The sequence below is a fragment of the Triturus cristatus genome, chromosome 5_2 (assembly GCF_964204655.1).
Source record: "Triturus cristatus chromosome 5_2, aTriCri1.1, whole genome shotgun sequence".
Taxonomy (NCBI): domain Eukaryota; kingdom Metazoa; phylum Chordata; class Amphibia; order Caudata; family Salamandridae; genus Triturus; species Triturus cristatus.
The window spans coordinates 185,465,185-185,489,837 of record NC_140588.1 but is presented as its reverse complement, the minus strand read 5'-3'; positions in this window follow the sequence as shown (position 1 = coordinate 185,489,837).

Sequence of the window (24,653 nt, the reverse complement as noted above, 5' to 3'; positions counted from 1 at the left end):
AGACTGGCCTCAGTATTGGCCCACACGCTAGCTCAAAGTAAAAGGGGTACCTAATTACCTTTGTCAGATATATGCTGGAGGTTGAGTCCTGAGTGCATAATAAAATGGGAACTTATGGGGACAGATACGAAAGCTGCCTACAGATACAGTTTTTCTCGATCTGCAATGTGTTAACATCGGGAAACAGCCTTTACAACGTAAGCGTTTCAATGCATGCCAATACATCGCATGTCGTTTCAACGCAAAAGGCTTGTTGCAGGGGGTAGAACTCCAACACCTTCCCTACTGTTGCACACACTGGAGTTGGAATAGTGAATTATACTATTCCAACTTCCAGCGCACCCCCGACAGCAAGTCGGGGTAAAGGTATGGGTTGTAAGGGCATGCGTTGTAATGTCATACAACCGTTAACCCCTTCCATGCTGGACGGATTCCCCTGCTGTGCTGATCTTTTCCTGCGCGGGCGTGGTCATGACGGAACGGTTCCGTCATGAGCACAGCTCAACCGTGGCTCATGACGGAACCGTTCCGTCATGAGCACCGAAGGGGTTAACATAATGATATCCCTATATCCCAGCACCATATGTATCGCAGTGGATACACACTGTGCATTATAAATGTTCAAAAAAGGAGACACTGTCCCCCTGTCTGCAGGCTGAGGCAAATTAAATAATGCTCAAGCCGCTCTGATGAGCTTCAGGCATGAGCCATTGATCTGCGGCTGCCAAGAACCGGAACAATGAAAAACAACCCACAGATAGTTAAAGTCATTCAACTTACCCATTCATTGCCACCTCACCATTAATTTGGATATATTTTTCTTGCCTGGCCCATATGCCATAATGTGCGAATTCCCATAGTTTGTATCCAGGTCCAGCTCAATCATGAAGGATATAAAAGATTCCACCAAACATGCGTAATGCCCCTGGAGTCGGTGCCATGGGTACCACGTCATCTGCATAGAGCAACTCTGGTGCATGAGCCAATATACTGATTGGTATGGTAAAGGCAGAAGAAGGTTAGTGACAAAGACTCCGAGCCTTCCACATGAGAGTAGAGGTTTTCAAATCTCAGATTTTGAATTTTTTCTCTTAGAGGGCCACCTCAACTGCAGTGCAATGTGTTTCACCAGAAGCTCATCATCATGGACTTGCTCTGTGTTGTGAATTTTTCCCAAAAATTCACATTTACCAGGTCCACAACATGTAAAAACTAAACTTAAAATTCTGAATCCTTGTAACCAGGAAACACAATTACAGGTCAGCACAAGACAGTAGGTACATGAGGGTGAGATATCTAATAATAGATCAAAAATGAAAGATATACTTGAGATGAGAAAATAATTTGTCATGTCAGTAAGACAATTCTTTCACTAAAATATATTGAAACAGATCCACTAGTCGCAATTGCAAAATTATGATAGATGAGTCAAGTGATCCAGGAAGATGATGCACTATAACACAAATGAGTGAGGGGTTAGATAAGATCTAACGTATATACAGGTGAGTCAAGTACATAAATAAGTGACTAAAGCTAAGAGCAAATGGATTCCTGACCCAGAGACATAGAGCATGGTCCACAAAGCAATGTGTGCACCTATGTTTAACTTAAGTGCCCATATAGCTTGATTTATGACTGTAAATCCACATTTGGGTTACTCAAAGTGTAGATTTATGCATGTAAATTATTTGCACACTAATTAGTTTTCATGTAAGCCTACTCACAGGGGCAAGAAGAGGGGATTGTATGGTAAGGCATGCCCTGAGTTGATTACTTACATCTACAAACTAAGGGGTTTCAAGGAATTTACAAACTTGTCCACATCCCTGGACATGTATGATATTTAGTCCTGTTTTAAAAGTGGCGGGCAGCAAGGGAATGTTTTTCTATGGACAAAATAACCATTTGAGGTGGACTTAAACTCTGTATTGCATGTACACCTGTATGAATGAAAACCATGCACATTTATGCATGTGGCAATGCATTCGCATGGATTTAACTTGCATGCTCTACAGAATTAAAAGTGTACCCCTGTGAATATTCTAATTTTCAGATGTCCAGGTATACTAATAAACTTCTTTTTTAACATAAAAATAAGAGATGTCTTTTAAACATAGAAAGAAAAATACAAGAAAAAAATGCTGAGGTGTTTGGGAATCATATCCTTAGAGCAGTGATTAGATATGATTCAAAATGTACGCATCTACAAACACAGACCCACATGGAAAGCAGTCACCCCAAACTTTAAATTTACACAATTACAATCAATTATTTACTCAGGAACCCTGAAACCACAAAGAAAATGTACATTACAGAGCCAAGTTCTTTAACATGAAGTTAGAAGAAATTGACAATGGTATCAGGTTTCTGGCCAGGGAAAATACACTTATTTTTAAAAACTTTAATATACATGTTTTGCTCTTAAATAAAAATGTACTACACCTAAATCTACCCTAGGGTAAAGCTCTATCCAACATAAACCCAACTATCCTCCTATATACAATTCATAAATTAATGTTTATACATTTATAACAATAATAAAATAATGCATCTAACAGATTTAATTGTGGCCTGGCCATTTACACACCCATTTACAGACCCACTTACCCACTTACAGACCCACACAGTTACGCACACACCCCCTCATTGACCTACTCAGAGACTCATGCACCCTCTCACAGACCCACTCAGAGATTCATTCACCAACTCATAGACCAACTCAGACACGTATGCACCCACTCACAGATTCACTTGGACACTCATGCATCCACTTACAGACCCACTCAGAAACTCAGACACTCACTCACAGACCCACTCAGATTAATGCACCCACTCAAAGACGCACTCAGAGATTCATGCACTCATTCACATACCCACTCGGAGATTCATGCACTCCGTCATAGACCCACTGAGAAACTCATGCACTCACTCACAGACCCACTCAGAGCTTCATGCACTCACTCACAGACTGACTTACACACTCAGGGAAGCACTCGTAAACACAGTCAGACACTCTCACACCTACTCACACACCCACTGAAACACTCAGACACTCATGACCCGCTCAGATACCCAATCAGAGACTCACACACTCACTCACAGACCCACTCAGACACTCACAGACTAACACACAGAAATTGAAGGCCCTCACAAACCCAGTCAGACACTCTCACACCCACTCATGGACCCACTAAGACACTCACACACCCAGTGAGACACCTATTCAGCCCCTCTCAGGCCCACTCAGACACTCATACACCCACCCACACACACACACATTGAGACACTCACACACCCACTGAGACACTCATGCACTCACTCACACACTCTCAATGGCTACAGGCTACAGTTAGAAATTCACTGGAAAAAACAAAGATTACAGATGTTACAGTTAGAAAACAAAATTTAAAAAACTGTAGAAATTAACTGAAAAAAGCAAAAGGTACAGGAATCTTATGTATAGGCTCCGATATCACTCGTCCAAAATCAGTGAAAATCAGCAGTTGTAGTTACTTTACCTCACTATATTCTACTTCCCCGCAATGCACTGCTTAGGACCTCACATATCACATTACTCATGATCTCTCAAATGACATCACTGATAACAACACTGATTATATCATCCAAAAAACAACTTTCACATCTACTTTCAAACCCACAAAACCACTCACACACCCACTCACACACCCATACAACCTATCACACACCCATTGACTGATCCATGGAGCCACTCACACTCACTCACCTATACAGCCACTCACTTCCCATACACCTATTCACACAACCACTCACTTACCCATACTGCTACTCACACACCCACTTATTCACCCATACAACCACTCACATACCCAGTCACTCACCAATACTGCCTCTCAACAGCCACTCACTCACCCATATAACCACTCAAAAACACCCATGTATGCACTCAAACATGTACTCACTCACCCATCAGTGATGTCATTTGAGTTGTCATCAGTGATGTCATGAGTGATGCCACTGACCATCTCATGAGTGATTTAATATGTGAGGTCATAAGCAGGGCATTGTGGGGGCATAAGTTATAGTTAGCTCAGGTAACTATAACTGCAGAATTTCACTGGTTTTGTATGAGTGAAATTTGAGCGTAACTATAACATCCCTGTAACCATTGTTTTTTTGGTGAAAAAAACATACACACACACACATATATATATATATATATATATATATACACACACACAGACACATACATAGATAAATGGATAGATAGATATATAAATAGATCTACTTTTTGCTATCAATTTTGGTGCCATTTCACGAAATTGCACAAAATGTTCCCAAAAAATGTTCAACCACCTATGCTCCTTCAAGGAAAGTTTCATGTAAATCCGTCAAGCAGGGCCACGAAAGAAAAGGGTGAAAGGGACCTAAAGTGTTGATTTTTCATTTTGTTTTCACAGGAACACCACATTTGTGATTTGCCACAATCTATTCAGCTGTGTTTGAGAAAGTTGCATTTAAAGAAGTGCTCTAGGTGGTTATGACTGGGCTAAAACTGTTGATATCTAAACGATTGGCCCAGCAAGAGTGCAGTGGGGCCGTAATTATTAAAAAATAGGACTTTCTGATTGTCCCAAGGAGATTTTTCTTCCTTAGACCGTTTCAGCACTGTGGGACAGAGAATAATCCTGTGGACCAGTGGGATTTGATTGGCTAGCCGCAACAAAAACAATATGTTGGGGCATGCATTACAGTGCTCATGTTCTCCGATCTCGAGTCCTGAAAGCAATTGAAAATAGCCTCTAAATGGGCAGACTGAGGATCAAAGTGACCATCCCTGTAGCTAAAAAATAATAATCATTATTTGGGTTGCAGGTACCACAGCATCTGCTGCTTGCACCTTGGCACCCACCATGGAACTTATTTTGATGATTTATTTGCAGTACGGTTGAAATCAATTAAAAAGAGGTACCAAAAATTCCATGGAAACAAAACAATCAACCATGCAGGATATGGGGGATTACAATGACAATACAGGGAAAGGCAGGAGGTGGTAGGGTCAGGCCACAGTCCCCGTCGGGCAGGCCGGTGGGTCAGGGTAGGCAAAATGACCTTGAAGCACCACATAGAAAGGAAATACATTGTACAATGCAGGACAGGCAAGAAGAGGAAGGGACAGTCCACAAACCCTGCAAGACAGACTGGGGTGCCAAGGGCATCTATCTATCTATCTATCTATCTATCTATCTATCTATCTATCTATCTATCTATCTATCTATCTATCTATCTATCTATCTATCTATCTATCTATCTATCTATCTATCTATCTATCTATCTATCTATCTATCTATCTATCTATCTATCTATCTATCTATCTATCTATCTATCTATCTATCTATCTATCTATCTATCTATCTATCTATCTGTCTGTCTGTCTGTCTGTCTGTCTGTCTGTCTGTCTGTCTGTCTGTCTGTCTGTCTGTCTGTCTGTCTATCTATCTATCTATCTATCTATCTACTTATCTATCTATCTATCTATCTATCTATCTATCTATCTATCTATCTATCTATCTATCTATCTATCTATCTATCTATCTACAGATACAGTTTTTGATATCGAAAGATTAATATTGATATTTCATAAACCATGCTAAGCATTATTAACTGTTTTAAAATGCATTACTCTATTTTGTTCTTTAATATGATTGCTTCTTTTGAACAGATACAGTGGAAACGAGCTGTTGCAGGCTAGTGTATATATTAAGCATCATTTTCCTAATGCTGTAGTGTATTGCTATGAATTATCTTTCATCTCTGCTGGTCGTGAGTGCATCTCCCCTTGTTAATTGATGGACTGTGCGTTGAAGACGGGCTCCCAAGAGGAACGCTCTCTTCTGTAAACACACTAATGCGCAGGCTGAACTCCCAGAGATCCAAGTCACTGAAACCCTCATGAAAATTGATGATTTCAGACTTCTAAGTACCAGAGATTAGGCCCTAAGTCAAACACGGAATACTATATGTTGGCAACAGGAACATAAATTTGGGCTGTTCTTCAAGTTTGTTTGGACAGCCTTTCTGCTGGAGAGATCTGGCCCAGGTAAGTCAGGGTTCACATTCCTATCACAACTCTTCAGAAGTCTCTAATAAGAACAATGCCTCCAAGTGATGGCTGAGAGGTGTTGCCGCTGACATATTATGTGAAGCTCGGATGGCAGGGGTTGGAAATGAAATTGCACGTGAGATGCTGAATGCCACAAGAAGCAGCTGGATGCACTTGGCATTTGACGAAACGCATCAACTAGTGAGAAAGGAGCTTCAACAAAGTGTCTGTTAAGGCAGAGGAGGCCAAGCGTGAACGCGAGCTGCTCGCTTTCAGCAGGCAGAAGCCAACACATTCGAGTGAAGGGAGACAATTCTCAAAGGCATTTTTTTACTACTGTGCGTTTGTATGCTGCAGTTCAAATTCACATGCACATAAATGCCTTTGTGAATTACACGCATCATTTTTAAGCTGATCCTAAATGAATATTTCACTTTTGATGGCTTAATTTTTTAACAATCACTCTTCAAGCACAATTGAAAAAGAGTTTGCGACTGAATTCCACAATATGGGGCCAATTCACAAAGGCATTTATGAGTGTGTTATGATCTTCACCAAATAGAATACAAATAAAAAAAGAGCTGCAAGTTAAAGTGCCTGCAAAATACTCAGTAAGACAGAACAAAACCACCACAATTACGGACGAACCTACAAGTACACCCATGAAGCCATAATGCCCATCCACACATCATCGCATATGTCCATCGTTGGTGCACCAAAATAACCACTTTTTTCACAAAGACAATACAACAAATGAATAACTACAAAATGTAGGCCCAGATTAACTAACCTTCCATGCAAAGCAGCAAGAGAACTTAGGGGCATATTATCAAGAAACGGCGTTAAAGCGGCGATAATGGCTTGATAATATGCCCTTGAGAATTCCCATAGAAGCCCATGTTCTGGTGTCAACATGGGCTTCTATGGGAATTCTCTGCGGCATATTATCAAGCCCATTATCGCCGCTTTAGTGGCAGTTTTCTGCCGCTAAAGCGGCGATAATTTTAACGCCGTGCTTGATAATATGCCCCTTGCTGCGCTGTGTTGTATGAAAGAGAGAGAGCAGAAATGTGCCATATCTACTGAGATATGGAGCGCTACTGCTCTCATAGCACAGGCACACTTCAGGCAGCCGAGCACCAGCGCAGTTTCCCTTGCACAATGGTGAATGAGTGGCTGCGTCATCGGCAGGATTGTATTAGTGCAGGAAGAGAAACCTTGTGGCACAAAAACAGTTCTTAGATGTTTATTCCTCTTTCTATGTGTGCTGCAGAATGTTGCATAAAAAGAAAGAGAATCTGGATTTGTATAAAAAGCCATGGTTGGATGCGTGAGGAAGCCCATTCTCCACTTATGGAATGCTTCCCAAACACAAAGTAACTCAACGCAGCTCTATCCATTGCACTGCACTACTTTTTTAAAATTAAGCCAAGCGAAGACAAGCAAATCAGGATTTGCATGGTTTAGTAAGTTCAGAAATACATATTGCATCGGGCTGTATCAAAAAAGTAACACAACCCTATTAGAAATTGGATTTCTGGTTAGCTAGGGCATGTACCTAAGCCAGGCAGAAACCACCACTCTAGTCAGAGCAAGCGAGTTACACACTGAAGAATAGCCCTGCTCACCCCCTTAGTAGCTTGGCAGAGCAGTCAGGCATGTCTCAGAGGCAATGTGTAAAGCATTTGCGCAACACAGTCACACAGCAGCGACACACTAGGCACACCACAAAAGAAACTCTACACAAGGTTATTTAAAAATAGCCTGTGTATTAACATGAAAACACATTAAAACACCATCACTAGAACACTGTGCCACCAGGCACTTGTCATGACTTTACAGGAATTATGTGAGCCAATCGGGCCACTGTCGTAATCACCTAAATCACAGTTAGGTAGGGAAACCAGTAACTACTGCTAAGAGTGCACTTAGCACAACCCATTAGGCATAAACCATCAGCAGCAGTGCACATGTCGTATTCACAAACATTACAGGTGTCCCCATCCAGTAACTACTGGTAGGAGTATACTTAGTATAGCCAAAACATGATTAGCAGTGCACCACAGTAAACACTTGCAGTAATGTAAATCCTGAGCACATCATAAATACCTTGTGCCCCCATTGGACATAGGCAGTTCACCAACAGCAACCTACTGCCAATGGTAGGCTTGTTTCCACAGATATCCACATTAGTGTAAAATCCGTTAGGTACAGAAAAGGCCACCACTATCTCCACCCTGCGTAGGCTTCTGGGCTACGTGTCCTCCTAAGACAGGGAATGCGGCAATTTTGGATTTGGGGGCTCGTCCTGGTCTCACCCCACAATGTCCACAGGAGCAAGTAACAAAAATCCCCCAGCAGTGTGCCAGGATTGGCAGCCGCCTTCAACCCGAGCGTAGCTCCCCTAACACGGGAGAGGGGCCTGGCCAATATCCCAGGCCAACAGCCCAGCTGCGCAGTGTGTGCCTTTCAGCAGGAGGTGAGCCGGACGACACTCACCCACCTCTGGTCGCTACCGCACCTTTGTTGATGCCGGCACACATCACCTTTCTGCTTCCTGGTGTGCGGCCCCTTCTTGAGCCGCAATCACGTGATGCAGCCGGTCTGTCCCTCAATTGGAGGAAAAGGGGCAGAACATGGAGCGAAGTCTCCGGCGGCTCCGCTGGCATCTTTTTCCTTGGGATACGCTTTCCTGCTCGGCCCTGCCCACAACCAGGCTTTCTCTGCCTGACTTCTGGAGACCTCTCGGGGCTCAACAGCGATGGGACTGACAATCAGTCCTCACCATGCTGGGTGAAGAATCAAAAAGCGCTCACAACGTGCTGGGTTTAAGAGTCCCACAGGGCACAGCTGGACACAGGCAGGCCAGCACACAGGGCCTTCCAGCAGAGGGTGAGTCCTTTCAGCTCCCCCAGCAGGCAGCAAGTCAGTCCCAAGTGGCGGTTCATCCTCGCACACTGCAGTCCACGCAGTGTCTTAATTCCAAGCAGGTACAGTTCAACTGGGGTCACAGCCCCAGTACTTATAGTGCATAGGTCTTTGTTCTCCTATGGCCCAGGGCTCTGAGCCCAGTCCAAACCAGTTCTGGGGGCCACTTGGCAAGTGCCCAACACTACCCATTGTAAGTGTAAGCCCTGACCCTAGACACACCACAGGGGGGCGAAAGCCATCATTGTGAAAGGCAGACACAGCCCTATTCAGGTGCAGGTGCTACTCCCCCCACTACTCCAAATGCAGACCAATCCTATTCAGCCTAGCACTGACTCATCCAGACTCTCTGGAGCCACTGCATCTCCCCAGTCCCTGTCACTACAAGGCCAGACAGTCAAAACACAACAGGCAGGCACAAAGACACATAGCACACAGAAATGCCTACTTCTAAAAATGGCATTTCTAAAATAGTGACCACATATCCTCAAACATCAATACGCAGCATTTATTACCACTAATCCAAACATATCAAACTTGATCATGCTACCCCTCTCATATCAGAAATTACCACTGAAGCACATAGCAGAAAATCCCCAATGCATCCCTATGAGAGGGCAGCCTCACATCAGTGAGAAACCAAATAGACTGTTTGTCACTACCAGGACATGCCACACAGTTAAGGCACATGTCCTACCTTGTACCTACACTGCACCCTGCCCATAGGGCTAGCTAGGGTCTACCGTAGGATTGACTGATATGTAGTAAAAGGGGAGTCACAGACGTGGCAACCACTTTATGTGCCACGTCACAGTGGCAGTAAACTGCGTGCACAGGCCCTGCAGTGGCAGAGGCCTGAGTCAGCTTTGAAAGGCTATTTTGGTGAGTGGCGCAAGCAGCGCTGCATGCCCACCAGTAGCATTTAATTTACTGGCCCTGGGTATATGAGATACAACTGTACAAGGGTCTGATAGGTAAATTAAATATGCCAAACAGGTGTAGACCAATCTTACTAAGTTTACCATAGAGAGCACATGCACTTTAGCACTGAACAGCAGTGATAAAGTGCCCAGAGTCATAACACCACCAACAACAGGTCAGAAAAAATACAGGAGGAAGGCAAAAAGTTCTGGGATGACCCTGCAAAAAGGGCCAAGTCCAACAAACCCCTACACAGAATGTAAGTAAACGTGGGTCGTAAAGTGCAGCCACAGTCACGCGTGTATGCACACATGAATGCTGTGCACTGAAAAATTGTACTATAATAAGACCTCAAACTAACCCTCCAATAACCCAAGACTGCTGCAAAAAGTATCAAAAGCCTGAACAAACGGCATTCATTTGAATGTCCCAAGCAACCCCACTCATTGCTTAGTAAGTAACAAAAAGATACATTTATTTCAGACAGCATGCATATTGTCACAGTATTAAGACAAAAAAATAGATCTCAAATAAACTTAGCCCACAGTTTTTTGATCTACAGAGGACAGAAGCACACATGGCGCAGCTACAAGATGAAACACGTGCACAACAGGTTGGAAATTAAGCATACACACATCATGATATTTGATACCATTAATATTCATACAAGATGTGTTATGTATCACACATCAGTATGTACTAATATAAGCCGCCACCTGTCTGCCAATCATCTTACACATCCCTGAACTATAAAGCGCTCCAATCACTGGAGGTTCAACACCATGTCTAGGACAAAGCAGTATGCCAAGGGAAGACAGTAGCTAACACAGGTTGCAAATCCTAATTTTGCATGAGGAAATATTGTCTGATGTAAATATGCCCTAACTATAATTTACAATAATACAGACCCAGTGGGTGTAGATTTTCTATTAACTCTGAGGCGGTGACATTTTTGTAGCCCATATTTAGGACATGATATTTATGTCAGATGACATTCTGCCAGCATGTTCTGTTGCAGACACTATCACAACCAGCAGGTAAACATTATAAAGCTTTAGGGGGCATATGTATTACGAAATCACACTGCACTGTGTGATTGGGAAAGGAGACAGTAATGTACCGTACTTAACGTTATATGGTGCATTCCTGTCATTGTCCTGGCGCTGGTGCCCAATGTGTTGCCTAGCATCAATGCAGGCTCCCTTGTACCATGGTGCAAGGGGGCTTGTGTTGTAAGCAGGATTTGTTTTGTGCAGGAAGGGACACTTTCCTGCACAAAAACAGTCCTCAGAGGCATGTTCCTCTTTCTATGTGTGTTGCAGAATGCAGCACACATAGAAAGAGGAAATAATGAGGAGAAATAAATATGGCTTTCCTTGTTACGCCCCACCTGAGAAGATGTTGCATTTTGTTGCATGCCCAGGCCTACCACTGATGGTAAATCTGGGATTGTGGGAAAACCCATGGATGGGAGTACGGGAACAGCCATGTTCTGCCCATGGAATGCCTCCATGGGGCATAGTAACTCAATGCAGCAATTTGCACTCCGTTACGCTACTTTTTTTATCAGCAACACAAGGCCATGCAAGGTGGCCTTGCATTGATGGATAAATCAAACTTAAGAGTAGTGTCGCTCTTGCGCCTCATCGCATGGTACAAGGGCTACGCAACTCTTTCATGACAATGCCCCTCGATCTCTACAGTCCTATTCAGAAGATATCACCTAACTAAGAGCAGAATATCCATGAATCCTGAGAAAATTTTAACCCAATTAAATCTAAATTCGACCTCAACACCAGAATTCCCTCATGGTCTGTATGTTTTGCACACAGCTACAACTGTGGAGTCATATTCCTTTCAGAAAGGTCCTGACAAACCCCACTTGCCACCATAACACACAAACCACAGAAAAGGGATCTTAAATTTATCTCACCCACAAATCTACAGAGAGCCCACAGAAGCACAGAAAGAAATGAAACCTCCACACCCTGTATATCTCCAACATTACAAGAGAATAGAATCAAGCTGCTTTTGCAGACATTTAAGAAACCTTCTACATAAATGCTGCAACATAACACCTCCACACACAGTCCAACCCACTGGAGTTTTGACATGCAGGCCTTAGGGATGGCCAGAACAACCCCAGAGTACACCATCAATGATATCAGATCCAAAAGCAGTGACCATCAAATAAATGCATCCACCAAGGGCATGAGAAGGAGGTTAAGTTGCAGGTGATAACATACTCCAATTCATAAGAGATTAAATACTCATCCTTGTGCAGAAAACACAATCTGTGAGTTATTAGGGGTCTTATTAAGATGCCATGTAGACCGCCACTGACAGGCCATCAATGGCGATCTGCCCGACAGCCAGGGTATCGGTCCGACTGCTGGATTATGATGCCGGTGGTCATAGCAATTTGGGCAGGGGGAAAGACCACTGCCTCTGACAGGCTCAAGGAGCTCATCTGGGTGGAGGTCAGAGGCTATTCTCTACATTGGAGGCGGAGCCCGTGGAGGCACTACCGTAGAGATTAGGATGTCAGTTTACGACACCCTTTTCATGGCGGTCCCACAGCCATGAAAAGGCTGTAGGAAAGTGACTTCACCCATAGGCCTCCAGGGCACTCTCTGCATTTTTTGCACACCTTGTTGCTATTTTATAATTAATTTTAACACTGGCATTTTAAAATCTATTTTAACGTTTTTGTTTATTGTGTGATACTGTTTGAATTTGTTGCTTGGGGCTTTGGGGGCAACATGCTAAACTTCTCTACCTGATCCGGGGAGTCCGGGATGGTAGCCACTTCCTGGTTCCTTCCTCTCGACAACTAGAGATGCCATTTTAGTTCAGTGCGCACTCCAGTTGTCGGAGCAGATTCACCTTTAAAAATGCGCGCTGCGCGGACGCATCGCGGATACCCCAAAGGCACGCCTAAGGCAAGCCCGTCTGCGCCCATCAGCGTATCGGTAGCGGCCAGTGCCAGCCACGCTGTCCGTTTCCCGATGGACCTTATTGTTTGTAAGGTATATAACCGGAATGAACTCCTCTTGCATTGCCCTCATCCCTGCTGCCCGGTTAGCAGGTGGGAGGTTTTTAGATTAACCCCCCTCCCTCCTAGCATACAAGAAATGCAGCTTCAGCCTGGGCTTGGAAACTGTCCCGCTTATTGGTACTGTTCCTATTGGCAGGGGGAAGGGGCCTATGATCAAAGCAGTTCTGAATAATATACTCTCTTTAGGCAGGCACCACCAGGATATTTTGGATCTGCTATTTATAACTGAGACATGGCTTAATGATTCCTCAAACCCTATTATTGAGATGGCAATACCCGTTGGATACAAGACCTCCGGGGTTGATCGCAAAGTTGGGAGGGGTGGTGGTGTTACGGTTATCTTCAGGGATAAGTGGGCCTTCCGCTGTGAGGAGTCCTCTCAGCTAGGGGAGGGTGAAGTGCTTGATTTCAATATCACTTTCTCTCCACACGCCTCGCTGGGTGGAACTTTGGTCTACAGACACCCTGGGCCTGCAGGGCCTTTTCTCAGAAACTTGGCGGACATCATTATTTCGTGCACCTTGCGGTTCCTGCATTACCTTTTCCTGGGTGATCTCAATGTCCATTTGGATTAAAATGATGTCGGGGATACTAGGGAATTCTCTGACTCTCTTAATCTTGCCCAGCTTAGCCAATGAGTCAGAGCTCCCACGCACTTAGGTGGTCACATCCTTGATCCTATCTGCTCCAATTTCCCCATTAAGGTGGAGGATCCTTTACCGGTACCATGGTCTGATCATTTTCTGTCATATTTATTCTGGGTCCTGGACGGCAATATCCCAACAAGAGGCACAGGGCAAAGCTCGACCTCCACCAAAATTGACCCATTGGCATTTAGCTGTGCTCTTACTGAGTCCAGACAAGCCTCCTTGGATAATCTGGAGGAAGCTCTTGAAAGCTTCTCCACTTGGATCAAGAAAACGGTGGACCGTTTTGCTCCTACTGCCCGCCGTAAACTGTCCATGATTTCTCTGTTGAAACCGTGGTTTTCTCATGAGCTAAAATTGCAGAAACAACACTGCAAAAAATTGAATGTCTCTGGCGGCAAAACTACTGCCCCTTGGTGAAATTGGACCTTAGTAAAACTGTACTATTCCTCTATTGCCCTGGCCAAAAGCCTTTACTATGTGGATCACATTGACTCTACTAAGAACAATTCTAAGTACATTTTTCTATCGTCCAGAGTTTTATGACCCCTAGAGCAGAGGCTATTACACTTCCCTCATCCAACACTTGGTGTGAGGAACTCTCTAACTTTTTTATTGAGGAAATCCGTACCATCCAGGCATCCTTTACTCCTGGCAACCACTTCGTGGTCAGGCCCTTGTCCTTGGTTGAGCCACACGTGGAGTCTCTCTCTCTGACGACTTTTTCTACTATTGATCTGCCTGAGTCACTAAGGGTCCTTTAGGTGCTGAAGTCAGGCTCTTAGACCGATCCTTGTGTAGCCAGACGCGTGGCTTCGGTTGCTGAGACAGTGAATCCTGAAGTCAACAGATTTATTAATCTGTCCCTTCAGGAGACTCTTGTTCCCTTAGTCTGGAATCAGGCCAAGATTTTGCCCCTTTTAAAAAAACCTTCCCAGGATCCGTTATGCCCAGTTAATTATCGCCCCATCTCCCTTCTCTCGATTTTTGTGAAAGCCTGTGAAAAAGTGGTCAAACAACTTACCGACTTTGTTGAGAGGGCTGGCCTACTCCTCTCTGCTCAATCTGGATTTAGAGCCTCCTATAGCATGGAGTCAGCCTTGGTGGAAGTCTCGGAACCTATTCGGGAATGTTTGGATTCGGGCGGTAGGGCAGCTTTTATCTTGTTAGATCTATCGGCAGCATTTGATACTGTTCCCCACTCTCTGCTTCTTACCCGCCTTGCGGAAGTGGGGATCTCAAGTGCTGCCCTAGGCTGGCTGACATCCTTCTTGAAAGGGCGTACCCAACAAGTTTGGCTCCCCCCATTTTCTTCCTCACCTCAGGAGGTTACTACCGGGGTGCCTCAGGGGGTTCTCCTTGAGCCCCCTTCTCTTTAATCTATATGTAACCCCTTTGATTTACTTGGCGGAAGAATTGGGAGCCAAAATTTGGCATAAGCTGATGATACACAGCTACTGTTTACACGGGGAAAAACAGAGTGCTCTACGTCCCTGGCTAGAAATTGTTTGTCCGCGGTTTTCCAATGGGTTTCTTCAGCACAGCTTAAAGGCAACAAGGACAAGTCTGAAATCCCTCTCTATGGGTCGTTTCCCCCCCCACAATTTAGAAACATCCTATGGCATGTGGAATTCCCCATGCCAGCCTCAACAGGCCAGCCCGGCAAGAATCTGGGAGTTTGGTTTGAGGAGAACCTTTCCTTTGCGACTCAGATCAAGAGGTTAGCGGGAAATTGTTTTGGGGTACACAAAACCCTCAGGAAATTTCTCCCGCTTCTTCCTAGAGCAGCGAAGGAAACTGTGACTCGAGCCCTGATTCTCTCTCGGATCAATTACGCGAATGCGCTGTGTGTCGGCCTGCCAGGCTATCTTCTTCATAATCTTCAGGTGGTCCAAAATGCGACTCCCAGACTCGTTTTTAACATCCCAATAAGACACAGTGTCAGACAGCACTTACGTTCACTGCATTGGTTACCTGTGGCTGAACGAATCAAGTTTAAAGCCCTGACCCTGGCCTATCGGGCTTTGCACGCATGTGGTCCCGGCTATCTACAGAAGCGTTTCAGGTTCTACACCCTTGCTAGATACCTTGGGTCATCACCCCAGCTCTTGGCTCAAATTCCTCGCTTCCGGTTTACAAGAATGGGGGGCAGCTCACTTGCGGTTCGAGCTGCCATTGATTGGCACTCCCTCCCTCTTGCTCTTCGCAGTATTCAAGACCCCTGCTTATTAAAAAAAAACTGAAGACCAATCTCTTTTTGTTTGATCTTTTCTTTCACAGGCTTCCCCGCTCTCCAGGTTCACACCGGGACACTCTTTGAGTATCTGTGCGCACTACAAGTGCAAATAACATAACATAACATAAGTATGCGCCCGGACAGCAGATATGGTGCCACCTCAAACACCCATGCACAGTAGGGACACTAAAAAAGGTGCTAGATAATGTTAGATTAAGTAGGGAGACATGGTAAGAGTGATGTTACTTTTTAAGGTCAGGAAGTTTTCAAGGTTTTCAACGCCCTTAAAGGTTGAGGAGATTTTTGCTAATTCAGCGAGGTTAAGTACTGGCAGTCTGTCACATGAGTCATTTTGGGAAAAGTAAGAAGGGAAGTGGTGAGGACAAAGTTGACAAGGATGAGCATTACTGACTGGATGAGTTGTGGATGGCTGATAGTGGAGCTGAGTCTAGTGGTGGACAAACTAAGGGCCACCATGGTGAGAATGACAATTGTGATGATGAGTTGAGTGAGACTGAGAATAGTGCTATGAGGTAAGATGTACATGATGATGATGATGCTGGTGGTAATGTTGTGGAAGGTAGAGCTAAGGTAGTTCTGTTTATTAGCTGGTCTGGAAGAGGACTCAGATGACCTGCATACTTGCAAGATTATATCACTTGAAATCTATTTGCAATTTTATTTTGTTTATTTTCCTATGCATTATATTATTGGTTATCTCAGTTTAAAAATGTGTTTTAATGTACAGGTTTTAGAGGGAACATGTGTTGAGTTTATTCTTAAATTCTTTAGCCATTCTTATGGGATGTCATTAACATGGGGTAAATGCTAGAACGTTATCCATGAATGAGCACCTTCACTTTCTACGGGATGTCAGTTGCTCGCTGGAAGCTGTGAAGGTTCAACATGTTGGCCCTTCCTTCTCGATGTGCGTAAATATATATATATTCTTAGCTGCTCTAATTCCTGCCTGGATTACTCAACAGTGGTAGTTCATGATTCATCTGATTCATCTTATGCCATGGATGACGCTAAGGATCAAGATGTTCATGGGGAACAACTTGATTCTGCAGGTAATGGTTTGTCTGTGGATGGTGGGTATTTATGTTGTAATAAGAGAATAAGGACACCACCCAAATGGCAACAAGATTATGTTTGTGAAAGTTCATAATGCATTATATATTCTATTATTGTTAATGTATGTCTTTATAATTAGTTTTAGTTATTGTGTTTTTTAAAAACTCTGTAAGATGTAATTGTGTTTAAATGTTTTTTTTATTATACTATCTTATTAATTGTTCATTTTATTGTATACAGAGAGGGATGTGTTATGGGTTGTCTTGCCAACAGAATGGGAGGCATGTGATATAGAGAATGCTGGGGGGAGATTCTAGGTGAGGCAAGGAAGTGGAAGTTGAAAGACGGTTGAGATGAGGAAAGACGTGTGCTGCCTTGCTGTGTAACTCTTCTGGTTTGTTATGGAATAAACGTCTTCAGGACTTGTAAGGACTCTGCACGTACTTCCAAAAACAGTGTCTATTTTTAGCACCGAGACAGAGCAATGGAGGTGTTCAGCCATCTTGAATGTGCGTACAGTATGAAATTTGTTTACAACAGTTCAGATGTTGCACATTTCTTATTTTGAAAGATGAACACAATTAAAGTTATCTAGTAAATGGATGGAATGAATTGACACTCTTTCTGAAATCGAAATTGCTTTTTAACTTGTTTAAAATGCCCATGTAATTACCAATGATTTTTTGTGACCAGAATCTTTGCTCATTGGTCTTCCAAAACTTAAGGCCAATTTTGGAAATGCAGTGGAAAAACTGTTTTCTATGGGTATGATATCTTTATACCCACAGTCTTTAACAAACTCACTGTTATATTCTCGATGAATACAATGAAATCCCTGAACTGTATTTGTACTGGAACTACAAAAAATCCATTGATTGAAAGTGGTACATGTACACATCTACCCTCAGCAGATTGTTTTTCTTTATGTTGCTGTATTTACATATAAATGCCAGGAATATGTTATCACTTGCCTTTTTCCTGGAAAAAGTGGAAAAAAATCTTATTTGAAGAATAGTTATTTTGTTTTTTTTAAGCAAAACTTGATTATATCAATATTCCATGGCAATGAGGTTAGAATGAAATGTATGGCCTGATTTAGAGTTTGGCGGATGGGTTACTCTGTAACAAAATTCCCAGACATCCCATCTTCGTATTACAAGTGCCATAGGATATAATTGACTTGTAATATGGCAAATGGAATATCCGTCACATTTGAAAAGGAGTAACCCATCCGCTGAACTCTAAATCAGGCCCTCTGTTTGTACTATGATATTACATAAAGAATAAAAAAGTAATGAAATATGATGATACATTGATTCTTGATTGTGAATTCAGTGAAATGGTTACCAAGCTGTTGTATTAGGAAGGTGGCAATAAAATAATGTATCTATCACAACACAACTGTAATCTTGGAGCCCGCGCCAGGGAACCCCAGCACCATCGGATAGCTAGCCAATACCACCCTATCAGCCTACGGTTAGTGTACCCATTAGTGTGGGAGCTCATACTACTACAGCAACCAAAGAGCTCATTGTGAGCCCACCTTGGATTTAGGCCTTTGGTGAGGATTGGACCCATAATGAAACATGTCACCACATATGAGTGAAGGTCTAGCGCACTGTTTAATTTAAACTAGCACAACTCACAGTTAATCTTTTCAGACTGAAAAAATTGGCGCGTTTACGAATATGTCCCATGTGTGATAAGGTCTACAGTACCATTTAGATGTTAGAACCATTGATTCTGGTTACAGATGCGACCATTCTATCCCCATCTTTTTACAACTTACAGAGGATATTTAACCTCTGTCACTCACAAGTACATCCAAGTTCTAGGGACTGCCAAAATCAATCTAAATTGTGTTTTAGTCTACGGCAACTCAAATAAACCCATGCATGCATTACCTATCTCGTTATTTTTGTCCCTCCATGAAAGGAAAATTCTGTATCTTCCAACATAAATAGCGTAATGGTAGATATATGTTCTGATTTTGATAGATGACCTTCCTAAACCTCAGCCTCTGGGCTAAGATTAGTGACCTTAGAGTTAAGTACTGTTTGTTGGCTAAACTAAAAACCCTGGTAAAGAAGAGTGTTTTTTGAAACACAAATTTTGAGACATACCACAAAGGCATACATTTTAGCTGGTAATTGGGTTATTCCTGATAACACGGAAAGCGCCTTGTTGGTTTATTTTGAACCAGTTCTTTCTGCATTTAATATGAAATTATACAGGGAAATATTGTCTGCACGCCATTAAAATCCCTGCTGTAAGTCTTCAGGAAAGTCTCTGCACATCATCATATTGGTAGTCATCTTTTGCAGTTGGCGCCTCTCTGAAACAATCTGAATATTACTCTGAGTGGAAAAATATTGACTTAGTAAACTTAAAAAACACAAGCTATATTGAACTTTTTCAGAATGACAGGCAAACTCAGTGAAGCTTTTTTCATCTCTCAAGGTGCCTTATAACCTCTTTGATAGTAACATAAACACATACACATTATCCTAGAGTCTATTTAAATCTACAACTTCTGCTTGGCCCTACACCAGTCACATAAACTGGCCATTGTTTGGAGCTACTGATGGAGAAAACATCTTATGGGGAATCTTCTAAGATTTGCAAAGTGCCTGACATTCCAAGTAATGGTTTTCTGACAACAGTAAAGGGAAGGTGCAGTGAGGATTTAAATAAACTAATGAATTTTAGAATAACAGTATTTAATGGGCTAGTAAGGTGAAATAATGATTTACTGTTGGCTTTCATGTAGAAATGAATACATTAATAGGCTAATATGCCACCTCCTCCTCAAACTGAAACTTTTTAAACTAGGCCTGACAGATTCTAACCTTTGCTAGAAATGTGGCACTGCAGAAGGTTCCTGCAAAAATGTATCCACTGTGTCTTGTAAGGTGGTAGATTTTTCAGAAGATGTTAAAAGAAGAATATACTTAACAATCATATCTACTGGCAGTAGTTACAGTTGGGACCTAGTTTCCATAGGAATATCAATTTTTGTTTTGTTAATATCTTTGGAGTTTGACAGAAATTTTCAAACTAATACGATGCTTACTTCAGCTGATGTCTTGGAAGTTTCTGGTGATTCATCAAGCGGGGGCCGAGAAAAGAGGGTACCCAAAACTTGTTTTCCCCATGTTAATTCTCATAGGAAAATTGAATAGCGATAATGCAAAAACTGCTAAATGGAATTACATCAAATATGGCAGAAAGCTAGCTCTTGGTCCAGAAAGGTGCATTTTGGTAAATTGGTGTAAATCTGCGGAGTAGTTTTGGAGATATCAACCGAAAACCAAATTTCTTTAACTGGGGACGCGGATCCTCTGCTAATCGGACAGCCCCGTGCTTGAATCTAATTGGCTGCCAAAACTTCAGCCAGGAAGTGTTGACAGCCATCTTGGGAGTCGGTTTCAGTAGAGTCCCACAAAAAAGTTAAAAATAAAGAAAAGGGGGCAGAGTAGGAATGCCCTGACCCCCTAGGTGTGTTAATGGTGTCCCACTGGGAACCCACTGGGGGTTAAAAAAATGAATTCAATTTTACTGTGAAATCGCGGGTGGATTTGCGAATTTGGGGCAGCATTGGAGAAAAAAAAACACACGTTCTCTATGTCTAAAAGGGTATTGTTTTGACTTATACTGAGTGCTCCATTGTGTCACTACAAAGCTAAACCTCTCTGATGAGCTATAATGATAGCAAAACACATGTCAGGAGTTGCTTTTATTAATTTCAGGTTAGCTTGCATGGTATTTTACCAATCCACAGCTGTAATACTTTGCCTGGAGTAGTAAAAGGCGTTTACCATTTTACAACTCAACATGGATGTCACTGTGCTAATTCTAAGCTTAAAGACTTTGCTGTAGAAATGGCTAAATGCTTTGTCCCTTTCTATCTCAGCATGGATGGCACTGTGCTAATCCTATGCTTAAAAGCTTTGTTAGAAAAGCAGACACTTGAGATGAGCAAATTCGGAGTGTTGCTGGTGTTGTAGGGTGCTCAATATAGGAACTGCTCCCCACCTAAACTTGGGAACGACCCAGAGTTCTCTGCTCTTTTGTGAACGATTTATTTATTAAGTTTACAGGACACTTTTTAGAACTTTCACATTTCATAAAAATGTATATTCAGTGATTAATTGGATCACTATATGATTCCATCTGAAATGCAATTTCATCTAAATGGATAAAATGGACAAGCCTTATCTTACATTATAACCTATCAATAAGTGCAGGATCCAATTGTGTAAATGTGGGCGTTTTGCTAGAAAACTGCAAAGATACCTAGCAAAGTTGATAATGTGTTGGGTTTGGAGACTCAATTCTCCCTGGCCATTGCTATCACATAATCTTTCATTTAATTGCAGCTCATATTTCATGTTTAGCTACGGAGAAAACAAAAAAGAATTTAGGAAATATTTATGTCTCTGGCATACATACTGCAAATGGCATTTCGATCCTTTGTTCTGGAACTATTTCTCAAACAAGAAATCAAACATTTAAAAGTGCCCAATTTTTGGATGGTGTAACTAAATTCAAAGTGTATTTAGCGAGAAAAAATAATTGGCCTCCTATGAATTTATCAAAATGCATATTTCTCATTGTAATATAGCTTCCAAGTGAGACAGATTCAGGTGTGGTTTGAGACGGCTGCTCCTAACAGGTGCTCATGTGGGGCATGTCATCGCTCCAAGGTATGCAAAAAAAGGATGGTGGAATGCTTGCATTCATGTCAGCCACTGCTAAATGCTTGGACCGGATTCCAATCCATTGTTACTTTGCACAGCATACCACCTCAGATTGGGCCCAGCTATATGCAAATCAATATTGACCCTGCTCCAATCTGAACAGTCCAACCCAAACTGCCAAGGCAGGGCCTCCCTGAACCAGAACACAAGCAACCAGGTCCGGTTTTGCCACAATTATGGGTACATCTGCCACGTACAGCTTGGTTCCAGTGACACAGTGAGCACAGGACTCACGTCTGGGCATACCCATCCTACTTACGGCAATGCACTAAAGTATACAAAAAAGTGATGGATGCGAAGCATTTAATTTATTTGCTTCCATTTTTAAAGGCCTGTGGGTGCAGCACAAAATTGGTCAGCTCTGCATAAGCACCCACTAAATCCTGAACCATCATGTTTTACTGCTGCATGACTGTTGACATAGAAGATGGTGGAAAAAATCACACATGTCTGAAATTCTTTTTGCTAGATATGAAGGTGAACAGAAAACGTATAACATTATATGCTGGACTGAGTGATGTGGGTGCAGGAACCTTTTGATGACTGAAATCACTCCAACTAATTTCCAGAACAGCTTCTCGGGGATTGACACTTTGACATTCCTTTTAATTATTTTTGGTTGTTGCTTTTCAGAAATGTAAAACTTTATGAGAGTCCTCTGGGTGCTGGTCTGTCAGACAAAAAAAGACAGTGGTGTAAAATGTCTGGACCATGGCATATCAACATTTTGTGATGCTAATGCTGTAAAAATGATCATATCAATAATTACTATTTATTGGAGTATTCTGGATAGTTAAAGTATAATCTCGTACCACAATGCATGCCAAATGATTTATTTCTTGAGAAAAAAAGAAGTAGAAACAATAACAAAAACCCAATAAAGTTTGTTTAAAAAAAATCAATAATTACTATTTAAAAACTATAGACCAACATTACTCTTTGAGAGACATCACTGAAATTTCTAGGCACTTTAAAAAGCACACCATATTATTATTTGCAATAATTTGCAATGTCGATGGCTCTATAACAATTTTTTCACTGTCTCAAAAGGCCATTGAGGCTCATCTTGAGTCGCACAATGAATCAGGAATACGCTTCTATTTGTGTTTGCGCCTGATTTTAGATTACCAGCCAGGTTCAAACTGTACATAGACCTATGGGTTTACCAAGCTAAAATCCCTCCATATATTAGCTAGGGACATTTATATGACAAAACATATTGAAAAGTGTAAATGTGTGTGGTTTTGCCGTTTAATAAACCTGAAACAAATAGCTCTCCTCCTTTCACCCTAAGAAACTCAGGGTGAGATTCTCAAACATTTTGCACTGGGTGAGCGTCACAAAAGTGACGCTAACCAGCACAAAATATAATTTCCTGATTCACTTCCCAGTGAAAAACATGTTTGTTTTGCACTGGAAAGTACCCACAAGGAACGCAAAGTAGCACAAAACACTGCTTTGCATTACATTGCGTCATGGAGGCGTTACATGGGTGGTGATTGGGTGTTCCCATGCAACCACCCATGGTTTTTGATGCTAAACCCTATTTACTAACATTAGTAGGCAGGGTGTATCACCAAAAATTAACGCAGCTGGAAAGTAGGCATTAAAAGGAGAAATATTTTCATTTCTCCTTTCTTTTCTGACTTTACATGTTTGCTGCACTTTACAGTATGCATACAAAGTAGAAAAAGGTTTTTCACTTTTCTAGCCATAGTATTTTGTACATAAAGGGTACCCTTCCTGTACAAAACTTGATTTGCGCCAGAAACGTTCCAGGAAAACACCATGATCATTCAGTAACTGTATTTCCCCTTCCTTTGTCGAGATCCAGTCATGTGCGAGGGGTTCCTCTACCATGCTAGCGATCTGTACTCTCATTGATTCAGTGGGGTCACATGGCAAGACCTCGTAGTTCCTACAGTCTTGTAATAGTCGTTGACATTCCTGATCGTAAGCCTCTGAAGTCTGAATCACGATAACTCCCCATTTGTCAGCTGGCCTTATGATTAGATTGGTATTGTTAGCCAGTTCCTTGATGGTTTGTTTCTGTTCTATTGTCGTGTTGTGGAAGATGCGGTGGTTATCCGGGTTGATGTCCTCTATTTCTTTCATGACTGCCTTCTCAAATGCAAGTAGCTCTGCAAGCAACATGGTATTAGGGGGTGTAAAGGTAGATTTCACTCTAAGTCCTGTGTCATCCTCTTCTCTGATCTGTGGTTCTTTTTCGCTGAAAAAAGCCCTGAGTTTTAATTCTCTCATAAACTCATTGACCTCCCTACAAAGTTTGAATTTATCAAGTTCCTCAGTTGGTACGAAGCCCAAACTCTTTTCCAAAATACTGGTTTGTGCTGGAGTCAGAACTTGGTTGGTCAGGTTCACAACTAGGTGGTCTTTCTGCTGATTGTCGGTTGGTTGCTCAAGGCTCCTGACATGCTCCTGGTTGACACTCCTCATGCTTCTTCTGCCGTTGCCCAATATACTTGACTCCTTTTCCAATTCTGTCCCCTTCTGGGTCCCAGGTGGGATCCTAAAAAAGGATTCTGTTGATAGTAGGGGAATTCCTGTTGTGGAATATTCCAATGGTTATGTGGTCCAGGTGGTCCTTGTGTCATTGGTGGGCCATAAGGGTAGGGAGGGTATGAAGGGGGTCCTTGGTAGGGGCCCCACCCCTGTGAGTGTCTGCACCATAGAAACCAAAAGAAGAAAGACCGATATGTATAACTACATTCAAAACTGGCTCCACCCAAGTCACCAAAATAATTAAAAAACATTGGCCCATACTCGACTGCTGCCATCTGAATCTCCCTAAACCTATGTTTTCGCACAGGAGATGGATACATTTGCATGAGATGGTGGTTCATACTAGGCCTTGCACAACCACTCAAGCAGAATCATCTACTACTCTGCACTCAGCATTGAGGGGTCACTATCCATGCAGACA